The sequence below is a fragment of the Pongo abelii genome, chromosome 11, assembly GCF_028885655.2.
Source record: "Pongo abelii isolate AG06213 chromosome 11, NHGRI_mPonAbe1-v2.0_pri, whole genome shotgun sequence".
In the NCBI taxonomy this organism is placed as follows: Eukaryota; Metazoa; Chordata; class Mammalia; order Primates; family Hominidae; genus Pongo; species Pongo abelii.
Window position 1 is genome coordinate 27,413,227 of NC_071996.2, and position 6,096 is coordinate 27,419,322.

Consider the following 6,096-nt stretch of genomic DNA (forward strand, 5'->3'; position numbering starts at 1 on the left):
CAATGATTTAAAGAGAAGTTTGAAAGGGGCTTTTTCTTTAAATATGATCAGATTCACCATTCCTCTGTGCTATTTGTTTAAATTCCTGCTGAGCTTTCAGAACACAGACTCTAAGGAGACAGAAAAAGTAAACTTCCCTCCCCTCCTTGGCCATATTTTAATGACCCTATTCATATCTGCCCCATGACATGTAGGGAATCATTTCTCGTTGCTGGAATATTAGCCGCGTTGGCTGATTACTTCATTACGAGCTTGTCTCTGTTGATTTCCTTGTGTTGTAAAGTTTGTGAAGAAGTTTAAACAAATCAACGTTTTAGGATATTTCCTTCTTCTCTGTTTTTCTTCTCAGACCAGCTCAACTCCTGCTGGACTCCAGGCACTCACATAACCTTTCCTGGCTTATTTTGGCAAGAAAATGGCTGTCGAGATGAAGACAGATGTTTTTTGGTTGGAGAACTCTGTAGACACCGTGCCTGAATCTCTAGATGGTCAGAAGTTTGGGCGCTGAAAAAAGCAGCAGAAGGATTGGAGTGGAGGCAAACTGGTGTGGCCAGGGAAGCCTTCGACTGAGCGCTGGGACACCAGGTCCTAGTCCCAGATCTAGTACTAAGTGTATGACCTTTGGCCAGTCTGGTTCATTCAATCAGTACCAGGCACTGTGCTAAGTGGCTCGACACCACAGTGAGCAACACCTACAAGATCTTTCCCCTTAGGGAGCTTACGTTTCATTAATAACCACAAACAAACATATAATCACAAACTGGGTAAAGGAAAAATGATCGTGCTGTGGGAGCCGGTGATTGGAGACCTGAGCAAGCTGGGAGGTGAGCTTGGGGAGGGGAGTGGTACAGAGAAGGAGAAGGCTTTCCTGGGGAAATGAGGTTGCACTAATAAGAAGGAATGAGGAATGAGGGAGGGTGGACTAGGAGAAGGGCAAGTGGAGTGTTCCAGTTCTTCCTTCTCCCTTTCTGCGAAATGGGCCTGAATCACGAGAAAAACCAGGCCCAAAAAGAAGCAGCTTGTTCATTATTTCCCAGTGTTCTAGTGACTAGTCATAGAACAAATCACCCGCAAACTCAATGGAAGGAAACAATCATTTCTTATGTTCGTGGCTTCTGCACATCAGGATTTTGAATGAGGTATAACAGGGACAGTTTGTCTCTGCTCCACAGTGTCAGGCCTCCACTGGAAATCTTCAGGGCTGGGGCTGGGATCCTCTGAAGACTCTGGCTCCACTGCCTGGCGGTCTGTGCTGACTGTTGGCTGGTGGGGGGCCTCAGTTCCTTTCCATGCACCTCTTCATGTGGTCTCTTTACTCAGGCTAGTTGGGGTCACTCATAGCACGGTGGTAACTAATGTGCAGGGTGAGCTTAACAAGAACCAGCCAGGGAGAAGGACTTTGGTCTTCTATGAAACCTCGGCAGGCACACCATATCACTTCAGTGCACTCTATTCATCAGAGCAGACACAGAGATCTGCCTAGGTTAAGGGGAGGGAAAATAGACTCCATCTCTCTTTTTTTTTTTTTTTTTTTTGAGACAGAGTCTTGCTCTGTTGCCCAGGCTGGAGTGCAGTGGCACCATCTCTGCTCACTGCAACCTCTGCCACCAGGGTTCAAAGGATTCTCCTGCCTCAGCCTCCCAAGTAGCTGGGATTACAGGCACGCACCACTACACCTGGCTAATTTTTGTATTTTTTAGTAGAGATGGGGTTTCACTATGTTGGCCAGCCTAGTCTGAAACTCCTGACCTCAAGTGATCCACCTGCCTCGGCCTCCCAAAGTGCTGGGATTACAGGCGTGAGCCACCACACAGGACCAGACTTCACCTCTTGAGGGGGAGTGGCACGATTCTGAAAAAGCACCTGGGAGCAGAAAGGTTGCTGTGGCTGTTTTTGGAAAACACAGTCTGCTACACATGGCTAACTGGAGACCCGTGGAAGACTAGATAGGCTCTGAGATAGGTATACTGCTTCATGGTTTGGCTACAAAGCCTGTGTCTTCATCCACTCAGGCTGCTATAACAAAACACCCTAGACTGGCTAATTTATAAATGACAGAAATTTACTGCTCACAGTTCTGGAGTCTGGAAAGTCTAAGATCAAGACGCCAGCAGATTCAGTGTCTGGTGAGGGAGTGCCCTGCTTCATAGATAGCACCTTCTTGCTGAGTCCTCACATGGAGGAAGGGGTGAACAAGCGCCTTCTTTTGTGAGGATACTAATCCCATATATGAAGGCTCTGCCCTCATGAGCTAATCACCTCCTAAATGCCCCACCACTTAATACCATTGCATTGGGGATTGTTTCAATGTATGAATTCCCTGGACATGCCCCCATGTCCATGGGGACATGAACATTCAGACTATGGCAGCCTCATAGCAAGCACTTAGGAGCACTAGAAAGTATCAAGAGACCCAATCCCTACCCTTAAGGAGCCTACAGTCTCAAGAGATACATAGATTTGGCCATGATTAAAGGACACAAAATGGTGCATTAAGTGAGGAGTGGGCTGGGTGGCCAGTTCCCACCTGGATAGGGTGGACTAAACAGCCACTCAGTAGCCAGAGAGGAGTGGCAGGGAGGGTGTCCATACAACAAATACGGACCAGTCCCCAGCGTGGATCCTGTCCATCTGCTGTCCTTTCAGGGCTCCTGAGATGGCCCTCAGCCTCACCCTCCACTCCACCTCCCATAGACTCTGCAGAGTCTGGAGCCACTAGTCTCAGGCTATGTCTGTTATCACAATGCAAGCACATCTGAGAGGGGCAATCCAGAACCTTTCGGGTGATACTACTTAACCACTGTGAGGAAATTTACCAGACCTTTTCCAAAGAGTGGGCTTCTAAAGGAGTAAGAAGAATGAGGATGCTCCCTGCGGGGGCACTACTACAGGGACAGTTACATAAAGGGAGGATGCCAGGCGGGCCAAACACCAGCAAGCATTTCTCATTTGCAACCTGAATTTTCAACCCTCTCACAGACAACTTTGTGGAATAAAGCAACGTAGAGATACACACAAGGGGTTGTACAAACTTGGAAGATGTTAGGGAGTCCCCCGCACCCGCCCCGCCAACCACAGAAGCAACTGGCAAAACCTCTTTCCTCTTCAGGATTGCCCTAGAGAACACAGCTGGGAGAGAGTCAAGTGCAGATGTGCCAGAACTCTTTGGCTAACGAACTCATGCACGCATCCATGCATTCATTCACTCATTCACTTAATCATCTGTGTTGAGCTCCTACTATGTGCTTTACACTTTAGAAATAAAAAGATCAGCTGGGCGCGGTGGCTCACGCCTGTAATCCCAGCACTTTGGGAGGCCTGAGGCGGGTGGATCACGAGGTCAGGGGTTCGAGACCAGCCTGGCCAACATGGTGAAACCCCGTCTCTACTAAAAATACAAAAATTAGCTGGGTATGGTGGCGTGTGCCTGTAATCCCAGCTACTCAGGAGGCTGAGGCAGGAGAACTGCTTGAACCGGGACCCGGGAGGTGGAAGTTGCGGTGAGCCGAGATCACACCATTGCACTCCAGCCTGGGCAACAAGAGTGAAACTGTCTCAAAAATAAATAAATAAATAAATAAATAAATAAAAAGATCAATGAGCTACGGTCCTTGCCTGTCCTCTACCCTGTAGTCCCCTGGCTGGGTAATACTCTCACAGGCCCCTCTGTCAGCCCAGAGTGAAGGGCCATGAGGGTAGATTATAAGTGGGAGGGATTAGGGAAGTTGCCCAGAGGACACTGCTGCAGGCGTCCTGGGGAGGGGAGGCAGCAAAATCAGCAGGGCTCAGAGATCCAGTTCCCAAGAACTGTTCTCAAGATACAATGAGTTTCTTAACAAAATTGAAAAAGATAGCATCCTCTCACAGCCACTAATGATTCTAAGAAATATCAACAGTCCTCACTACCACATGATAATGACAGATACTACTTCAAGACAATTTAAAAAGGAATAATTCAAAACATCTAATGAAAACATGATGGAATAGTTATAAGGTACTAGACTGGCCTCCACATGGATCTAAGGATAGCCACTCCCTGCCCATCTGCAGTGTATCAAATTGCATGTAAGTGAGTCACCTCTCTTAGGAGGGAACAATGAAGAGGCAGCGTGGGAGATGGCCAGTTTCTAATACTCCCACTTGGGTTCCATCCTCTCCATTTGTCTCTAGCAGAAGGAAGATAACGTGGAAGTCACTTGAAGACTTCATTAAAGTGCATTTAAATCCGAACCTCCCCCAAATGTATATAGATCATTTTTCTCCTTCAGCACCTCCTCTCTTATTCATTATTTTATCAACATTTCAACTTGTCTTTAAATGTTCAGTGTCAGAGGTTTGCTTTGTGTCTGTGTTACTTGGTGAGCTTCGTTCTGCCAGTAATCAACTGGGGAGAGGCAAGTTCTCACTGTCTTTTGAATAAGTGGAAGGAGAGAGAGAGCCGGAAGAGTCCCAGATAGCAAAGTAGAGGCAGAAAATTGGTTCACAAAGGCAGAAGTTGGTCCACAGCTAAGGCTAGCCCACATGAGTGCATTGGATAGCAAGTTTTCTCCCTAAAAATTAACGTATAAATCAAAGGTTTTTATATTAATAAGTAAAACCAATTGAAGATAAAACAGAAGATCCCAATTATGATAGCAAAGAAAATGAAAGTGTAAACTAACTAGACTTGTTAAAAAGAAGTCCAAAACCTATATGAGAAAAACGATAACACATTACCGAAACACATAAAAGTAGACTTGAACAACTGTAAAGAAATATATTCTTATTTAGGCAGATTCAGCATCATAAAGGAGTTAGTTCTCCCTAGATTAATATAGAAGTGATTGCAATCCAAAAAATAAAAATACCATCTTTTCTTGGAGGGGAGGAGTAGGCTAGATCACTTAATTTTAAAGTTCATTGGGATGAAGAAAAAAGGAAGAATATCCAGGAAAAATCCTCAAAAGAGAAGCAACTTGGAGGGAGGGGAGAGCCCTATCAGCCCTACCAGACCTTGGACATGTTGTAAAGCCTCCATAGTTAAACAACTTGGTAATGATGAATGAATAAAAAGACCAGTGAAATGGAACACAAAATTCAAAAACAGACCTAATTGTGTATGGAAATTTCCATTTTGATGAAGGCAGCATCCTGAATGAGTGAGTGAAAGACGTGCTTTTTAGTAAGCTGTATTGGGACAACCAGATAACAAAATGGAAATGAAAACTTTGATCCACACACACAACTTGCATCACACTGTACACCTGCATAAGTAAAACTTAGATCACATTGTACGCCAGTATAAGTTCCAGATATAATCATTATTTAGATGGAAAAAACTTTAACTGTGCAAATACTAGAAGAAAGCATGAGTAAATTCTACTAGAACCTGGGAATGGGGAAAATTTTCCTAGCTATGACTCAAAATCTAGAAATAAAAAGAAAAATATTAATGTGAGATTACATTTTTAAAAAAATGCAAACACCTTCATGGGAAATACTAAAAATACTAAAAAAGTAAAAAGTCAAATGACAAACTAGTAAAAACTATATGTAACTTATTACAGAGAAAAGTTATTATAACTTATAGATTTAAAAAAAAAACTTCTAAAAATACAGAAAAATCTAACAATGTTCTACAAGATGTCAGTTCTCAGAAAAAGACCTACAAATGGCTCTTCTGTATGTGAAGAGATGCTCACTCTCTCATAAGAGGAATGCAAATTAAAGTTAGACCAAAATACTATTTCTTACATATTAAATGCAGAAAACCCCAGCAGGGTACGGTGGCTCATGCCTATAATCCCAGCACTTTGGGAGGCCAAGGCGGGCAGACCATTTGAGGTCAGGAGTTCAAGACTGGCCTGGCCAACATGGTGAAACCCTATCTCTGCTAAAAATACAAAAATTAGCTGGGTGTGGTAATGGGTGCCTGTAATCCCAACTACTCGGGAAGCTGAGGCAGGAGAATTGCTTGAACCTAGGAGGCAGAGGTTGCGGTGAGCCAAGATCACACCATTGCACTACAGCCTGGGCAACAAGAGCAAAACTCCATCTCAAAAAAGAAATAAAGAAAGAAAACCCAAAAGCTTCACTACATACTCTGTTGGTGAGGTT